This window comes from Panulirus ornatus, chromosome 2, assembly GCF_036320965.1.
Source record: "Panulirus ornatus isolate Po-2019 chromosome 2, ASM3632096v1, whole genome shotgun sequence".
In the NCBI taxonomy this organism is placed as follows: Eukaryota; Metazoa; Arthropoda; class Malacostraca; order Decapoda; family Palinuridae; genus Panulirus; species Panulirus ornatus.
In genome coordinates, this window is record NC_092225.1 from 44759666 (window position 1) to 44781337 (window position 21672).

The window sequence follows — 21672 nt, forward strand, 5'->3', positions numbered from 1 at the left end:
AAAGGCCCTATTCGTTCACTCAGTCTCTAGCTGTCATGCAATAATGCCCGAAACCACAGCTCCCTTTCCGCATCCAGGCCCCACACAACTTTCCATGGTTTACACCAGGCACTTCACATGCCCTGATTCAATCCACTGACAGCACGTCAACCCCGGTATACCACATCGATCCAATTCACTCCATTCCTTGCCCACCTTCCACCCTCATGCATGTTCAGGCCCCGATCACTCAAAATCTTTTTCACTCCATCTTTCCACCTCCAATTTGGTCTCCCACTTCTCCTCGTTCCCTCCACCTCCGACACATATATCCTCTTGGTCAATCTTTCCTCACTCATTCTCTCCATGTGCCCAAACCATTTCAAAACACCCTCTTCTGCTCTCTCAACCACGCTCTTTTTATTTCCACACATCTCTCTTACCCTTACATTACTTACTCGATCAAACCACCTCACACCACACTTTGTCCTCAAACATCTTATTTCCAGCACATCCACCCTCCTGCGCACAACTCTATCCATAGCCCACGCCTCGCAACCATACAACATTGTTGGAACCACTATTCCTTCAAACATACCCATTTTTGCTTTCCGAGATAATGTTCTCGACTTCCACACATTCTTCAAGGCTCCCAGGATTTTCGCCCCCTACCCCACCCTATGATTATATATATATATATATATATATATATATATATATATATATATATATATATATATATATATATATATATATATATATATATATATATATATATATATATATATATATATATATATATATATATATATATATATATATATATATATATATATATATATATATATATTTATATATATATGAAGAAGCAATATACATAGAAATTACATGAGGGGAAAATGCACAAAGATGCCTTTAAAAATTCAAGAAATTAGTGTAACTTATCTTAACATTATATGTAACAAGATTTGGCATTCAACCAAGCAATATTCTATTATTTCTTACACTCTAATGTACAGTGTTCCCCTCTTGGATCTTAATCTATTTCACTAACTACAAAGAAAACAAAATCTTGCCTTTCTCTATAGCAAGTAATTTCCTACCTTTAAAAAAAAAAATGATGGTAGTAAATTTTCCTTTTATATAATACAAAAGGAATCAACAATGGTGTGAGAAAGTCGGTTAGTGATAGCAGGAGATGACTGATGGTAAGAATAGTGAGGATGGTATGAGTATCAGAAAATTGTCAGCACAGAATAATGGGCAAAGATTATGATATTTGGAGAAAGTTCTGTATGAGCTATCTGATTAAAACTTTCATTCAGCTGTATCCATAATCCTACAACTTCGGATTTTATCCCTTATCTTCAGATATAATACTTGCTGTCTCTACTGAGTGGAATACTCTGTACTTCTCAATCTGGATTATTATGCTATGTGATGGTGTTAGTGATGCATAGGTTTAAATTCTGGTCGTGGAAATGGTTCAGAGTCAACCTAGCTGTTTATCCACCCCAGTGGATTGGTCGAAAAAATGGGTACCTGGCTCAGACTAGGGTTTATATGTATGTATATCATTATTATTATTATTTTGCTTTGTCATTGTCTCCCGCATTTGCGAGGTAGCGCAAGGAAACAGACAAAAGAATGGCCCAAACCAACCACATACACATGTATATACATACACGTCCATATACGCAAATATACATACCTATACATCTCAACGTATACATATATACACACACAGATATATACATATATACACATGTACATAATTCATACTGTCTGCCTTTATTAATCCCCATCGCCACCCCACCAAGCATTAAATAACAATAAAATAACAATATATATAATTATCATCATAATTTTGCTTTGTCGCTGTCTCCCGCGTTAGCAAGGTAGCACAAGGAAACAGACGAAAGAATGGCCCAACCTACCCACATACAAATGTATATGCATACAAGTCCACACACGCAAATATACATACTTATACATCTCAGTGTACACATATATATACACAAACAGACATATACATAAATACACATGTATATAATTCATACTCTCTGTCTTTATTTATTTCCATAACCACCCCGCCGTCCATGGAATAACAACCCCCTCCCCCCTCATGTGTGCGAGGTAGCGCTAGGAAAAGACAACAAAGGCCTCATTCGTTCACACTCAGTCTCTAGCTGTCATGTAATAATGCACCGAAACCACAGCTCCCTTTCCACATCCAAGCCACACAGAACTTTCCATAATTTACCCCAGACGCCTCACATGCCTTGGAACAATCCATTGACAACACGTCGACCCCGGTATACCACATCGTTCCAATTCACTCTATTCCTTGCACGCCTTTCACCCTCCTGCACGTTCAGGCCCCGATCACTCAAAATCTTTTTCATTACATCTTTCCACCTCCAATTTGGTCTCCCACTTCTCTTCGTTCCCTCCAACTCCGACACATATATCCTCTTGGTCAATCTTTCCTCAATTAATCTCTCCATGTGCCCAAACCATTTCAAAACACCCTATTCTGCTCTCTCAACCACGCTCTTTTTATTTCAACACATCTCTCTTACCCTTACATTACTTACTCGATCAAACCACCTCACACCACATATTGTCCTCAAACATCTCATTTCCAGCACATCCACCCTCCTGCGCACCACTCTATCCATAGCCCACGCCTCGCAACCATACAACATTGTTGGAACCACTATTCCTTCAAAAATACCCATTTTTGCTTTCCGAGATAATGTTCTCGACTTCCAAACATACTTCAAGGCTCCCAGAATTTTCGCCCCCTCCCCCACCCTATGATTCACTTCCGCTTCAATGGTTCCATCCGCTCCCAGATCAACTCCCAGATATCTAAAACACTTTACTTCCTCCAGTTTTTCTCCATTCACCTCCCAATTGACTTGACTCTCAACCCTACTGTACCTAATAACCTTGCTCTTATTCACATTCACTCTTAACTTTCTTCTTTCACACACTTTTCCAAACTCAGTCAACAGCTTCAATAGTATCTCATATGAATCAGCCACCACACTGTATCATCAGCGAACAACAACTGACTCACTTCCCAAGCTCTCTCATCCACAACAGACTGCATACTTGCCCCTCTTTCCAAAACTCTTGCATTCACCTCCGTAACAACCCCATCTATTAACGAATTAAACAACCATGGAGACATCACACACCCCTGCCGCAAACCTACATTCACTGAGAACCAATCACTTTCCTCTCGTCGTACATGTACACATGCCTTACATCCTCGATAAAAACTTTTCACTGCTTCTAATAACTTGCCTTCCACACCATATATTCTTAATACCTTCCACAGAGCATCTCTATCGACTCTATCATATGCCTTATTCAGATCCATACAAATACAAATTCCAACTCTCATTTGCCCTCTTTTTCACCTCTTGCCCCTTTCTCTTGAACTCCTGCCACTTTCTTTTGTACATATCCCACTGATTTGCATTATTTCAATGCAAAAATCGTCCATATGCCTCTCTCATCTCTTTCACTAACAATCTTCCTTCTTCATCCCACCACTCACTACCCTTTCTAATCAACCCACCTCCCACGTTTCTCATGCCACAAGCATTTTTTGCTCAAGCCATCACTGCTTCCCTAAATACATTCCATTCCTCCCCCACTCCCCTTACCTTGTTTGTTCTCACCTTTTTCCATTCTGTACTCAGTCTCTCCTGGTACTTCCTCACACAAGTCTCCTTCCCAAGCTGACTTACTCTCACCACTCTCTTCACCCCAATATTCTCTCTTCTTTTCTGAAAACCGCTACAAATGTTAACTTTCGCGTCCAAGAGATAATGATCAGACATCCCTCCAGTTGCACCTCTAAGCACGTTAACATCCAAAAGTCTCTTTCGCGCGCCTATCAATTAACACGTGATCCAATAATGCTCTCTGGCCTTTTATCCTACTTACATACGTATACTTATGTATATCTCGCTTTTTAAACAAGGTATTTCCAATCTCCAGTCTTTTTTCAGCACATAAATCTACAAGCTCTTCACCATTTCCATTTACAACACTGAACACCACATGTATACCAATTATTCCCTCAACTGCCACATCTCTCACCTTTGCATTAAAATCGCCCATCACTATAACCCAGTCTTATTCATTAAACCACTAACACACTCATTCAGCTGCTACCAAAACACTTGCCTCTCATGATCGTTCTTCTCATTGGTGCCTATGCAGCAATAATCACACATCTCTCTCCATCAACTTTCAGTTTTACCCACATCAATCTAGAATTTACTTTCTTACACTCTATCGCATGCCCCCACAACTCCTGTTTCAGGAGTAGTGCTACTCCTTCCCTTGCTCTTGTCCTCTCACTAACCACTGACTTTACTCCCAAGACATTCCCAAACCACTTTTCCCCTTTACCCTTGAGCTTCATTTCACTCAGAGCCAAAACATCCAGGTTCCTTCCCTCAAACATACTACCTATCTCTCCTTTTTTTCTCATCTTAGTTACATCCACACACATTTAGACATCCCAGTCTGAGCCTTCGAGGAGGATGAGCACTCCCCGCGTGACTCCTGTTTCCCCTTTTAGAAACGTAAAATACAAGGAGGGGAGGGTTTCTGGCCCTCCGCTTCCGTCCCCTTTATTCGCCTTCTACGACACGTGAGGAATGCGTGGGAAGTATTCTTTCTCCACTTTCCTCAGGGATATATATATATATATATATATATATATATATATATATATATATATATATATATATATATATATATATATATATATATATATATATATATATATATATATATATAATATATTTTTTTTTTTTTCTGTCTCCCGCGTTTGCGAGGTAGCGCAAGGAAACAGACGAAAGAAATGGCCCAACCCACCCCCATACACATGTATATACATACGTCCACACACGCAAATATACATACCTACACAGCTTTCCATGGTTTACCCCAGACGCTTCACATGCCTTGATTCAATCCACTGACAGCACGTCAACCCCGGTATACCACATCGATCCAATTCACTCTATTCCTTGCCCTCCTTTCACCCTCCTGCATGTTCAGGCCCCGATCACACAAAATCTTTTTCACTCCATCTTTCCACCTCCAATTTGGTCTTCTTCTTCTCCTCGTTCCCTCCACCTCCGACACATATATCCTTTTGGTCAATCTTTCCTCACTCATTCTCTCCATGTGACCAAACCATTTCAAAACACCCTCTTCTGCTCTCTCAACCACGCTCTTTTTATTTCCACACATCTCTCTTACCCTTACGTTACTTACTCGATCAAACCACCTCACACCACACATTGTCCTCAAACATCTCATTTCCAGCACATCCATCCTCCTGCGCACAACTCTATCCATAGTCCACGCCTCGCAACCATGCAACATTGTTGGAACCACTATTCCTTCAAACATACCCATTTTTGCTTTCCGAGATAATGTTCTCGACTTCCACACATTCTTCAAGGCTCCCAGGATTTTCGCCCCCTCCCCCACCCTATGATCCATTTCCGCTTCCATGGTTCCATCCGCTGCCAGATCCACTCCCAGATATCTAAAACACTTCACTTCCTCCAGTTTTTCTCCATTCAAACTCACCTCCCAATTGACTTGACCCTCAACCCTACTGTACCTAATAACCTTGCTCTTATTCACATTTACTCTTAACTTTTCTTCTTTCACACACTTTACCAAACTCAGTCACCAGCTTCTGCAGTTTCTCACATGAATCAGCCACCAGCGCTGTATCATCAGCGAACAACAACTGACTCACTTCCCAAGCTCTCTCATCCCCAACAGACTTCATACTTGCCCCTCTTTCCAAAACTCTTGCATTTACCTCCCTAACAACCCCATCCATAAACAAATTAAACAACCATGGAGACATCACACACCCCTGCCGCAAACCTACATTCACTGAGAACCAATCACTTTCCTCTCTTCCTACACGTACACATGCCTTACATCCTCGATAAAAACTTTTCACTGCTTCTAACAACTTGCCTCCCACAAAATATATTCTTAATACCTTCCACAGAGCATCTCTATCAACTCTATCATATGCCTTCTCCAGATCCATAAATGCTACATACAAATCCATTTGCTTTTCTAAGTATTTCTCACATACATTCTTCAAAGCAAACACCTGATCCACACATCCTCTACCACTTCTGAAACCACACTGCTCTTCCCCAATCTGATGCTCTGTACATGCCTTCACCCTCTCAATCAATACCCTCCCATATAATTTGCCAGGAATACTCAACAAACTTATACCTCTGTAATTTGAGCACTCACTCTTATCCCCTTTGCCTTTGTACAATGGCACTATGCACGCATTCCGCCAATCCTCAGGCACCTCACCATGAGTCATACATACATTAAATAACCTTACCAATCAGTCAACAATACAGTCACCCCCTTTTTTAATAAATTCCACTGCAATACCATCCAAACCTATATATATACATATATATATATATATATATATATATATATATATATATATATATATATATATATATATATATATATATATATATATATATATATATATATATATATATATATATATATATATATATATATATATATATATATATATATATATATATATATATATACATATATATATATATATATATATATATATATATATATATATATATATATATATATATATATATATATATATATATATATATATATATATATATATCTTTGCATATATGTATATATATATATTATCATGTACTCTCCTAACATCTTGTTTAAATTTAAAATCTTATATTATTTTGTCCTCCATACTACGCACCACTGCCTCTCTGCTACGTTGGAACCAGATCGTTCTGCGTTCATTCAAGTCCTTGTTGGTTCGTCTCACTTTGACTGAGACAAGCCGGGCTTCATACCCACTTCTTATATATCAGTGCCGATGCCTTCCACGGCAGTCTCAACCCAGACGGCATCCTGAGGTGTAGTGGCTCTTCCCTCGAGGTGTGGTGGTGTGGTAGGGGAGCGTAACGATCTTTTTATATAAGTTAAGCTGCCTTTGTGGTTAAATGCACTTATGGTTGTATTAACATAGTTTTATGTTGTGTGCTGGAAAATTGCTTTTCATTTGCTTTGTGGTTAATTAGTTATTATACTTGCTCTTACTTCTATATTTGATTAATAATACTGATCATTATCAACCTGGGCTCATTCTACTCCTCTAATTTTTCACAATCATTTATGACGGGTCTTCCCCTCGCAGTATATCCTAGAAAAAAGTGCTCTATATCGACCATCACCTTCATTACTGTGAGAGCTAGAACCGTTATAATATCTATTTTTGTTTTTTCGTTTTTGCGTTGTCGCTGTCTCCCGCGTTTGCGAGGTAGCGCAAGGAAACAGACGAAAGAAATGGCCGAACCCACCCCCATACACATGTATATACATACAGGTCCACACACGCAAATATACATACCTACACAGCTTTCCATGGTTTACCACAGACGCTTCACATGCCCTGATTCAATCCACTGACAGCACGTCAACCCCGGTATACCACATCGATCCAATTCACTCTATTCCTTGCCCTCCTTTCACCCTCCTGCATTTTCAGGCCCCGATCACACAAAATCTTTTTCACTCCATCTTTCCACCTCCAATTTGGTCTCCCTCTTCTCCTCGTTCCCTCCACCTCTGACACATATATCCCCGTGGTCAACCTTTCCTCACTCATTCTCTCCATGTGCCCAAACCATTTCAAAACACCCTCTTCTGCTCTCTCAACCACGCTCTTTTTATTTCCACACATCTCTCTTACCCTTACGTTACTTACTCGATCAAACCACCTCACACCACACATTGTCCTCAAACATCTCATTTCCAGCACATCCATCCTCCTGCGCACAACTCTATCCATAGCCCACGCCTCGCAACCATACAACATTGTTGGAACCACTATTCCTTCAAACATATCCATTTTTGCTTTCCGAGATAATGTTCTCGACTTCCACACATTCTTCAAGGCTCCCAGGATTTTCGCCCCCTCCCCCACCCTATGATCCGCTTCCATCGTTCCATCCGCTGCCAGATCCACTCCCAGATATCTAAATCACTTTACTTCCTCCAGTTTTTCTCCATTCAAACTTACCTCCCAATTGACTTGACCCTCAACCCAACTGTACCTAATAACCAGGCTCTTATTCACATTTACTCTTAACTTTCTTCTTTCACACACATTACCAAACTCAGTCACCAGTTTCTGCAGTTTCTCACATGAATCAGCCACCAGCGCTGTATCATCAGCGAACATCAACTGACTCACTTCCCAAGCTCTCTCATCCACAACAGACTTCATACTTGCCCCTCTTTCCAAAACTCTTGCATTCACCTCCCTAACAACCCCATCCATAAACAAATTAAACAACCATGGAGACATCACACACCCCTGCCGCAAACCTACATTCACTGAGAACCAATCACTTTCCTCTCTTCCTACACGTACACATGCCTTACATCCTCGATAAAAACTTTTCACTGCTTCTAACAACTTGCCTCCCACACCATATATTCTTAATACCTTCCACAGAGCACCCCATCAACTTTATCATATGCCTTCTCCAGATCCATAAATGCTACATACAAATCCAATTGCTTTTCTAAGTATTTCTCACATACATTCTTCAAAGCAAACACCTGATCCACACATCCTCTACCACTTCTGAAACCACACTGCTCTTCCCCAATCTGATGCTCTGTACATGCCTTCACCCTCTCAATCAATACCTTCCCATATAATTTACCAGGAATACTCAACAAACGTATACCTCTGTAATTTGAGCACTCACTCTTATCCCCTTTGCCTTTGTACAATGGCACTATGCACGCATTCCGCCAATCCTCAGGCACCTCACGATGAGTCATACATATATTAAATGACCTTACCAACCAGTCAATAATACAGTCACCCCCTTTTTTAATAAATTCCACTACAATACCATCCAAACCTGCTGCCTTGCCGGCTTTCATCTTCCGCAAATCTTTTACTACCTCTTTTCTGTTTACCAAATCATTTTCCCTAACCCTCTCACTTTGCATACCACCTCGACCAAAACACCCTATATTTGCCACTCTATCATCAAACACATTCAACAAACCTTCAAAATACTCACTCCATCTCCTTCTCACATCACCACTACTTGTCATCACCTCCCCATTTGCGCCCTTCACTGAAGTTCCCATTTGCTCCCTTGTCTTACGCACTTTATTTACCTCCTTCCAGAACATCTTTTTATTCTCTATAAAACTTAGTGATACTCTCTCCCCCCAAAGCTCATTTCCCCTCTTTTTCACCTCTTGCACCTTTCTCGTGACCTTCTGTCTCTTTCTTTTATACATCTCCCACTTAATTGCATTTTTTCCCTGCAAAAATCGTCCAAATGCCTCTCTCTTCTTTTTCACTAATAATCTTACTTCTTCATCCCACCACTCACTACCCTTTCTAATCAACCCACCTCCCACTCTTCTCATGCCACAAGCATGTATGTATGTATGTATGTATGTATGTACGTATGACTCATGGTGAGGTGCCTCAGGATTGGCGGAATGCCTGCATAGTGCCATTGTACAAAGGCAAAGGGGATAAGAGTGAGTGCTCAAACTACAGAGTATAAGTTTGTTGAGTATTCCTGGTAAATTATATGGAAGGGTATTGATTGAGAGGGTGAAGGCATGTACAGAGCATCAGATTGGGGAAGAGCAGTGTGGTTTCAGAAGTGGTAGAGGATGTATGGATCAGGTGTTTGCTTTGAAGAATGTATGTGAGAAATACTTAGAAAAGCAAATGGATTTGTATGTAGCATTTATGGATCTGGAGAAGGCATATGATAGAGTTGATAGAGATGCTCTGTGGAAGGTATTAAGAATATATGGTGTGGGAGGCAAGTTGTTAGAAGCAGTGAAAAGTTTTTATCGAGGATGTAAGGCATGTGTACGTGTAGGAAGAGAGGAAAGTGATTGGTTCTCAGTGAATGTAGGTTTGCGGCAGGGGTGTGTGATGTCTCCATGGTTGTTTAATTTGTTTATGGATGGGGTTGTTAGGGAGGTGAATGCAAGAGTTTTGGAAAGAGGGGCAAGTATGAAGTCTGTTGGGGATGAGAGAGCTTGGGAAGTGAGTCAGTTGTTGTTCGCTGATGATACAGCGCTGGTGGCTGATTCATGTGAGAAACTGCAGAAGCTGGTGACTGAGTCTAGTAAAGTGTGTGAAAGAAGAAAGTTAAGAGTAAATGTGAATAAGAGCAAGGTAATTAGATTACAGTAGGGTTGAGGGTCAAGTCATTTGGGAGGTAAGTTTGAATGGTGAAAAACTGGAGGAAGTAAAGTGTTTTAGATATCTGGGAGTGGATCTTGCAGCGGATGGAACCATGGAAGCGGAAGTGGATCATAGGGTGGGGGAGGGGGGGAAAATCCTGGGAGCCTTGAAGAATGTGTGGAAGTCGAGAACATTATCTCGGAAAGCAAAAATGGCTATGTTTAAAGGAATAGTGGTTCCAACAATGTTGTATGGTTGCGAGGCGTGGGCTATGGATAGAGTTGTGCGCAGGAGGATGGATGTGCCGGAAATGAGATGTTTGAGGACAATGTGTGGTGTGAAATGGTTTGATCGAATAAGTAACGTAAGGGTAAGAGAGATGTGTGGAAATAAAAAGAGCGTGGTTGAGAGATCACAAGAGGGTCTTTTGAAATGGTTTGGTCACATGGAGAGAATGAGTGAGGAAAGATTGACCAAGAGGATATATGTGTCGGAGGTGGAGGGAACGAGGAGAAGAGGGAGACCAAATTGGAGGTGGAAAGATGGAGTGAAAAAGATTTATATATATATATATATATATATATATATATATATATATATATATATATATATATATATATATATATATATATATATATATATATGTGTGTGTATATATATATATATATATATATATATATATATATATATATATATATATATATATATATATATATATATATATATATATATTTATATATGTATTTATATATATTATCGCTGGGGATAGGGGATTAAGAATACTTCCCACGTATTCCCTGCTTGTCGAAGAAGGCGACTAAAATGGGAGGGAGCGGGGGGCTGGAAATCCCCCCCTCTCGTTTTTTTTTTTTTAATTTTCCAAAAGAAGGAACAGATGGGGCCAGGTGAGGATATTCCAAAAAAGGCCCAGTCCTCTGTTCTTAACGCTACCTCGCTAACGCGGGAAATGGCAAATAGTTCAAAAGAAAAAAAAAAAAAAATATATATATATATATATATATATATATATATATATATATATATATATATATATATATTTATTCCCTGGGGATAGGGGAGAAAGAATACTTCCCACGTATTCCCTGCGTGCCGTAGAAGGCGACTAAAAGGGAAGGGAGCGGGGGGGCTGGAAATCCTCCCCTCTCGTTTTTTTTTTTTTTTTTTTAATTTTCCAAAAGAAGTAACAGAGAAGAGGTCCAGGTGAGGATATTCCCTCAAAGGCCCAGTCCTCTGTTCTTAACGCTACCTCGCTATCGCGGGAAATAGCGAATAGTATGAAAAAAAAAAAAAAATAAAAAAAAAAATATATATATATATATATATATATATATATATATATATATATATATATATATATATATATATATATATATATATATATATATATATATACATATATATATATATATATATATATATATATATATATATATATATATATATATATATATATATATATATATATTTTCATATGTATATATATGTATGTGTGTGTGTGTGTATATGTGCGTGTGTATGTGTATATGTGTGTATGTGTATATGTATATATATATATATGTATATTATTCCTGGGGATAGGGGTGAAAGAATACTTCCCACGTATTCCTCGCGTGTCGTAGAAAGCGACTAGAGGGGACGGGAGCGGGGGGCCAGAAATCCTCCCCTCCTTGTATTAACTTTCTAAAATGGGGAACAGAAGAAGGAGTCACGCGGGGAGTGCTCATCCTCCTCGAAGGCTCAGAGTGGGGTGCCTAAACGTGTGTGGATGTAACCAAGATGTGAAAAAAGGAGAGATAGGTAGTATGTTTGAGGAAAGGAACCTGGATATTTTGGCTCTGAGTGAAACGAAGCTCAAGGGTAAAGGGGAAGAGTGGTTTGGGAATGTCTGGGGAGTAAAGTCAGGGGTTAGTGAGAGGACAAGAGCAAGGGAAGGAGTAGCAATACTCCTGAAACAGGAGTTGTGGGAGCATGTGATAGAGTGTAAGAAAGTAAATTCTCGATTAATATGGGTAAAACTGAAAGTTGATGGAGAGAGGTGGGTGATTATTGGTGCATATGCACCTGGGCATGAGAAGAAAGATCATGAGAGGCAAGTATTTTGAGAGCAGCTAAATGAGTGTGTTAGTGGTTTTGATGCACGAGACCGGGTTATAGTGATGGGTGATTTGAATGCAAAGGTGAGTAATGTGGCAGTTGAGGGAATAATTGGTATACATAGGGTGTTCAGTGTTGTAAATGGAAATGGTGAAGAGCTTGTAGATTTATGGGCTGAAAAAGGACTGATGATTGGGAATACCTGGTTTAAAAAGCGAGATATACATAAGTATACTTATGTAAGTAGGAGAGATGGCCAGAGAGCGTTATTGGACTACGTGTTATATTGACAGGCGTGCGAAAGAGAGACTTTTGGATATTAATGTGCTGAGAGGTGCAACTGGAGGGATGTCTGATCATTATCTTGTGGAGGCTAAGGTGAAGATTTGTATGGGTTTTCAGAAAAGAAGAGTGAATGTTGGGGTGAAGAGGGTGGTGAGAGTAAGTGAGCTTGAGAAGGAGACCTGTGTGAGGAAGTACCAGGAGAGACTTAGTACAGAATGGAAAAAGGTGAGAACAATGGAAGCAAGGGGAGTGGGGGAGGAATGGGATGTATTTAGGGAATCAGTGATGGATTGCGCAAAAGATGCTTGTGGCATGAGAAGAGTGGGAGGTGGGTTGATGAGAAAGGGTAGTGAGTGGTGGGATGAAGAAGTAAGAGTATTAGTGAAAGAGAAGAGAGAGGCACATGAACGATTTTTGCAGGGAAAAAATGCAATTGAGTGGGAGATGTATAAAAGAAAGAGACAGGAGGTCAAGAGAAAGGTGCAAGAGGTAAAAAAAAGGGCAAATGAGAGTTGGGGTGAGAGAGTATCATTAAATTTTAGGGAGAATAAAAAGATGTTCTGGAAGGAGGTAAATAAAGTGCGTAAGACAAGGGAGCAAATGGGAACTTCAGTGAAGGGCGCAAATGGGGAGGTGATAACAAGTAGTGTTGATGTGAGAAGGAGATGGAGTGAGTATTTTGAAGGTTTGTTGAATGTGTTTGATGATAGAGTGGCAGATATAGGGTGTTTTGGTCGAGGTGGTGTGCAAAGTGAGAGGGTTAGGGAAAATGATTTGGTAAACAGAGAAGAGGTAGTGAAAGCTTTGCGGAAGATGAAAGCCGGCAAGGCAGCAGGTTTGGATGGTATTGCACTGGAATTTATTAAAAAAGGTGGGTGACTGTATTGTTGACTGGTTGGTAAGGTTATTCAATGTATGTATGACTCATGGTGAGGTGCCTGAAGATTGGCGGAATGCGTGCATAGTGCCATTGTACAAAGGCAAAGGGGATAAGAGTGAGTGCTCAAATTACAGAGGTATAAGTTTGTTGAGTATTCCTGGTAAATTATATGGGAGGGTATTGATTGAGAGGGTGAAGGCATGTACAGAGCATCAGATTGGGGAAGAGCTGTGTGGTTTCAGAAGTGGTAGAGGATGTGTGGATCAGGTGTTTGCTTTGAAGAATGTATGTGAGAAATACTTAGAAAAGCAAATGGATTTGTATGTAGCATTTATGGATCTGGAGAAGGCATATGATAGAGTTGATAGAGATGCTCTGTGGAAGGTATTAAGAATATATGGTGTGGGAGGAAAGTTGTTAGAAGCAGTGAAAAGTTTTTATCGAGGATGTAAGGCATGTGTACATGTAGGAAGAGAGGAAAGTGATTGGTTCTCATTGAATGTAGGTTTGCGGCAGGGGTGTGTGATGTCTCCATGGTTGTTTAATTTGTTTATGGATGGGGTTGTTAGGGAGGTAAATGCAAGAGTTTTGGAAAGAGGGGTAAGTATGAAGTCTGTTGGGGATGAGAGAGCTTGGGAAGTGAGTCAGTTGTTGTTCGCTGATGATACAGCGCTGGTGGCTGATTCATGTGAGAAACTGCAGAAGCTGGTGACCGAGTTTGGTAAAGTGTGTGGAAGAAGAAAGTTAAGAGTAAATGTGAATAAGAGCAAGGTTATTAGGTACAGTAGGGTTGAGGGTCAAGTCAATTGGGAGGTGAGTTTGAATGGAGAAAAACTGGAGGAAGTGAAGTGTTTTTAGATATCTGGGAGTGGATCTGGCAGCGGATGGAACCATGGAAGCGGAAGTGGATCATAGGGTGGGGGAGGGGGCGAAAATTCTGGGGGCCTTGAAGAATGTGTGGAAGTCGAGAACATTAGCTCGGAAAGCAAAAATGGGTATGTTTGAAGGAATAGTGGTTCCAACAATGTTGTATGGTTGCGAGGCGTGGGCTATGGATAGAGTTGTGCGCAGGAGGATGGATGTGCTGGAAATGAGATGTTTGAGGACAATGTGTGGTGTGAGGTGGTTTGATCGAGTGAGTAACGTAAGGGTAAGAGAGATGTGTGGAAATAAAAAGAGCGTGCTTGAGAGAGCAGAAGAGGGTGTTTTGAAGTGGTTTGGGCACATGGAGAGAATGAGTGAGGAAAGATTGACCAAGAGGATATATGTGTCGGAGGTGGAGGGAACGAGGAGAAGAGGGAGACCAAATTGGAGGTGGAAAGATGGAGTGAAAAAGATTTTGTGTGATCGGGGCCTGAACATGCAGGAGGGTGAAAGGAGGGCAAGGAATAGAGTGAATTGGATCGATGTGGTATACCGGGGTTGACGTGCTGTCAGTGGATTGAATCAAGGCATGTGAAGCGTCTGGGGTAAACCATGGAAAGCTGTGTAGGTATGTATATTTGCGTGTGTGGACGTATGTATATACATGTGTATGGGGGGGGTTGGGCCATTTCTTTCGTCTGTTTCCTTGCGCTACCTCGCAAACGCGGGAGACAGCGACAAAGTATAAAAAAAATATATATATATATATATATATATATATATATATATATATATATATATATATATATATATATATATATATATATATATATATATATATATATATATATATTTATTTATATATATATATATATATATATATATATATATATATATATATATATATATATATATATATATATATATATATATATATATATATATATATATATATATATATATATATATATATATATATATATATATATATATATATATATACAAACCTACAACAGCCAGGATCAAACGAGGGACTTCTGCTTGGCAGGCGAGAGCATTAATACTAAGCTATGATCACCTCTAATAGGGAAATGACTATTCAAATATAGGTAATCGAATACCCTTCTTTTCACGTTGGGGTGACAAGACAGCGAAACATTTATGAATTTTGCCTGCAACATCAGTTTCTACTGACCTTCAATAATATTCATGTTACATTTGTTTGTGCATTTGATAACGGAAGATTCAAAGATATTTTTCTTGGTCAACAATCTAGAGTTATGTATGAAGTAGCGTTACTCCAATCAATATATTAATCATAATTTTTTGACGAAAGTAAATAAAGAATATGACTCTTGTCCTATTCTCATACTATATATGTGCTACTTAGATTTAACACAAAGATTCTTACCAGTCTGCCCAATGTAAAACATGCTATAGCTTTTACAAGATATTCTGTAAGCACAACCCGCAGAGTTTTCTGGCGGGTTATTGATTGATATATTTTAATAGTATTGTTTTTCCTGAAGGCTACATTCAAATGACTTTGGCAACTTAGGGAGTAAAGTAACATGAAATTATCACTACATGAGAGAACTAGAAGATTCTTGGTATCAAGGGGTAATTTTGGTTAACGCTATAAAATGATATCTTTGCTAAGTTCATAAATTTAGCAGTAAGAGATCTAGGATACTTTAAGTTAGATCCAATGGAATATATTTTCTCAAGCCCACCATCAATAAATTCCTGACTGCATATACGTAATTCCTGGGAAATAATGAATATACGAACTCTGCATGATAAACTTGATTATGTTCACCTCCACAATGAATCTGATGATAGGCGCTAAATTGTTTACTAAATGGAGTAGCGTTTCTAAGTTTTTGTTTGCTTGCCAAACAAAAATAGCATCATATACATACCTAAACCAAATATCCCTTAATAACATTTTTTCAAAGAAATCTGTTGATAGATTATTAATACTGGTGAAAGAGGGTTACCCATTGCCATACCAAATATGTGGGCAAAATATTCATCATTATATTGAAATACAGAGTCTTTTGTACATAATTTTAGCAATTAAAAGAACACAGAATTTGAAACAGGCAAATCGAGATTATCCAAACTATGAACCAAATATTTTGCAAGTGACGTTTAATGTATATAATTGGAAAGTTATGCACTTTGGAGAAAAAAATATACAATACGACTACAAACTATTCGTAAACTCTCTAACTAGAGTAAATGAGGAAAAGGACCTGAAAGTTATTATCAACAATTTGAAATACAATAAGCAGTGTTAGGTTTCATTGCCAGGAACATGGAGTAAAAGACACCAGAAACAATTCTCACACTTTATAGTTCGCGAGTAAGACCACACCTTGAATGCACAGGCCAGTTTTGGTCCCCAAACTATGAAAAAGACGAGGAAATACTTGAGCAAGTACAAAGATGTTCGACAAAACTGATCCATCCCTTAGAAATCTCTTCTCCCTTAAAAAACGTAGACTTTGCGGCCACTTAATCCAAGTATTTAAAAATCTGAACAAGTTCGATAAAGAAAATGACGAACATCTTCTCGCAATAAAGGAAAATGCAGTCACTAAGAAATATGGAATAAACTCAGATGCAATAGGGAAGTGGGAAAAAAATTTCCTTTTCCTATAGGTGTGTCGAGCAATGAAATCAGTTACCATCAGACGTAGCGAATGTTTAAACTATAGGTACCTTCAAAAGTAGTTCAGACAAATATGATATAAATTCAGGCATTATGTGAGAAGAACGCCAGAAATAAACTGAATAAGCGACAGCGGTAATGGGGACAAGAGTATGCTATTATGCAGTAGCGGGGAATCAGTAACAGCTTAAGAAACTGCATAGCGAGATTACATTTTCTTATCAAATTATTTTCTTTCTTTTGTTTTTTCCAAGGAACCCACTTCTAGCCCAACAAAGCCTCCCGTTGTCTGTCTTTCTCAAGAAAACATGTTGAAATGTCTGTACAAGGATGACACTTCAAATTAACCAATTTGAAATGAAAATCTGTCCAGAGAGTATCAAACTTTTTAACTAACTATATGTATATATATTTACTATGTATATATATATATATATATATATATATATATATATATATATATATATATATATATATATATATATATATATATATATATATATATATTTATATACCTCGCGTTTGCGAGGTAGCGCAAGGAAACAGACGAAAGAAATGGCCCAACCCCCCCCCCATACACATGTATATACATACATCCACACACGCAAATATACATACCTACACAGCTTTCCATGGTTTACCCCAGACGCTTCACATGCCTTGATTCAATCCACTGACAGCACGTCAACCCCGGTATACCACATCGCTCCAATTCACTCTGTTCCTTGCCCTCCTTTCACCCTCCTGCATGTTCAGGCCCCCATCACACAAAATCTTTTTCACTCCATCTTTCCACCTCCAATTTGGTCTCCCTCTTCTCCTCGTTCCCTCCACCTCCGACACATATATCCTCTTGGTCAATCTTTCCTCACTCATTCTCTCCATGTGCCCAAACCACTTCAAAACACCCTCTTCTGCTCTCTCAACCACGCTCTTTTTATTTCCACACATCTCTCTTACCCTTACGTTACTCACTCGATCAAACCACCTCACACCACACATTGTCCTCAAACATCTCATTTCCAGCACATCCATCCTCCTGCGCACAACTCTATCCATAGCCCACGCCTCGCAACCATACAACATTGTTGGAACCACTATTCCTTCAAACATACCCATTTTTGCTTTCCGAGATAATGTTCTCGACTTCCACACATTCTTCAAGGCTCCCAGAATTTTTGCCCCCTCCCCCACCCTATGATCCACTTCCGCTTCCATGGTTCCATCCGCTGCCAGATCCACTCCCAGATATCTAAAACACTTCACTTCCTCCAGTTTTTCTCCATTCAAACTCACCTCCCAATTGACTTGACCCTCAACCCTACTGTACCTAATAACCTTGCTCTTATTCACATTTACTCTTAACTTTCTTCTTCCACACACTTTACCAAACTCAGTCACCAGCTTCTGCAGTTTCTCACATGAATCAGCCACCAGCGCTGTATCATCAGCGAACAACAACTGACTCACTTCCCAAGCTCTCTCATCCACAACAGACTTCATACTTGCCCCTCTTTCCAAAACTCTTGCATTTACCTCCCTAACAACCACATCCATAAACAAATTAAACAACCATGGAGACATCACACACCCCTGCCGCAAACCTACATTCACTGAGAACCAATCACTTTCCTCTCTTCCTACACGTACACATGCCTTACATCCTCGATAAAAACTTTTCACTGCTTCTAACAACTTTCCTCCCACACCATATATTCTTAATACCTTCCACAGAGCATCTCTATCAACTCTATCATATGCCTTCTCCAGATCCATAAATGCTACATACAAATCCATTTGCTTTTCTAAGTATTTCTCACATACATTCTTCAAAGCAAACACCTGATCCACACATCCTCTACCACCTCTGAAACCACACTGCTCTTCCCCAATCTGATGCTCTGTACATGCCTTCACCCTCTCAATCAATACCCTCCCATATAATTTACCAGGAATACTCAACAAACTTATACCTCTGTAATTTGAGCACTCACTCTTAGCCCCTTTGCCTTTGTACAATGGCACTATGCACGCATTCCGCCAATCCTCAGGCACCTCACCATGAGTCATACATACATTAAATAACCTTACCAACCAGTCAACAATACAGTCACCCCCTTTTTTAATAAATTCCACTGCAATACCATCCAAACCTTCTGCCTTGCCGGCTTTCATCTTCCGCAAAGCTTTCACTACCTCTTCTCTGTTTACCAAATCATTTTCCCTAACCCTCTCACTTTGCACACCACCTCGACCAAAACACCCTATACCTGCCACTCTATCATCAAACACATTCAACAAACCTTCAAAATACTCACTCCATCTCCTTCTCACATCACCACTACTTGTTATCACCTCCCCATTTGCGCCCTTCACTGAAGTTCCCATTTGCTCCCTTGTCTTACGCACTTTATTTACCTCCTTCCAGAACATCTTTTTATTCTCCCTAAAATTTAATGATACTCTCTCACCCCAACTCTCATTTCCCCTTTTTTTCACCTCTTGCACCTTTCTCTTGACCTCCTGTCTCTTTCTTTTATACATCTCCCACTCAATTGCATTTTTTCCCTGCAAAAATCGTCCAAATGCCTCTCTCTTCTCTTTCACTAATACTCTTACTTCTTCATCCCACCACTCACTACCCTTTCTCATCAACCCACCTCCCACTCTTCTCATGCCACAAGCATCTTTTGCGCAATCCATCACTGATTCCCTAAATACATCCCATTCCTCCCCCACTCCCCTTATTTCCATTGTTCTCACCTTTTTCCATTCTGTACTCAGTCTCTCCTGGTACTTCCTCACACAGGTCTCCTTCCCAAGCTCACTTACTCTCACCACCCTCTTCACCCCAACATCCACTCTTCTTTTCTGAAAACCCATACAAATCTTCACCTTACCCTCCACAAGATAATGATCAGACATCCCTCCAGTTGCACCTCTCAGCACATTAACATCCAAAAGTCTCTCTTTGGCACGCCTGTCAATTAACACGTAATCCAATAACGCTCTCTGGCCATCTCTCCTACTTACATAAGTATACTTATGTATATCTCGCTTTTTAAACCAGGTAATCAAATCATCAGTCCTTTTTCAGCACATAAATCTACAAGCTCTTCACCATTTCCATTTACAACACTGAACACCCCATGTATACCAATTATTCCCTCAACTGCCACATTACTCACCTTTGCATTCAAATCACCCATCACTATAACCCGGTCTCGTGCATCAAAACCACTAACACACTCATTCAGCTGCTCCCAAAACACTTGCCTCTCATGATCTTTCTTCTCATGCCCAGGTGCATATGCACCAATAATCACCCACCTCTCTCCATCAACTTTTAGTTTTACCTATATTAATCGAGAATTTACTTTCTTGCATTCTATCACATACTCCCACAACTCCTATGAGCCCACGGGGAAAATGAAACACGAAAAGTTCCCAAGTGCACTTTCGTGTAATAATCACATCATCACGGGAGACACAAGAGAGAAATATAACAGTCAGTTGATATACATCGAAGAGACGAAGCTAGGACGCCATTTGGTCCTAGCTTCGTCTCTTCTATGTATATCAACTGACTTTTATATTTCTCTCTTGTGTCTCCCCTGATGATGTAGTTATTACACGAAAGTGCACTTGGGAACTTTTCGTGTTTCATTTTCCCCGTGGACTCATAGGAATATCTTGATCACGCGCAAAATTGTGATCCTTTCCAATATATATATATATATATATATATATATATATATATATATATATATATATATATATATATATATATATATATATATATATATATATATATATCATCCTTGCTACTCGTTATTCATTCCCGTCGCCAGCCAACCACACATGAAATGAATTCCCCCCTCCCGCCGTACACGAGCGAGGTAGTACTGAAATAAAGACAACAAAGGCCACACTTGTTCACTCTCAGTCTCTAGCTGTCATGTATAATGCAACAAAACCACAGCTCCATTTTCACATCCAGGTCCCACAAAACTTCCCATGGTTTCCCCAGATTCACATGCCCTGGTTCAATCCATTGACAGCAGGTCGACCCCGGTATACCACATCGTTCCAATTAACTCAATTCCTTGCACGCCTTTCAACATACTGCATGTTCAGGCCCCGATCACTCAAAATCTGTTTCCCTCCAACCTTCCACCTCCAATATGGTCTGCCACTTCTCGTTCTTTCCAGCTCTGACACATATATCCTCTTTGTTAATCTATCCTCATTCATTCTCGCCTTGTGACCAAACTATTTCAAAACAATATTTTCTGCTGTCTCAACCACACTCTTTTTATTACCACACAACTCTCTTACCCTTTCATTACTTACTTGATCAAACCACCTCACAACACATACTGTCCTCAAACATCTCATTTCCAACACATCCAACCACCTCCACACAACTCTTATTATATCCCACGCCTCGCAACCATATAACATTGTTGGAACACCATTCATTCAAATAAACCCATTTTTGCTTTCCAAGATAATGTTTTCACCTTCCACACATTTTTC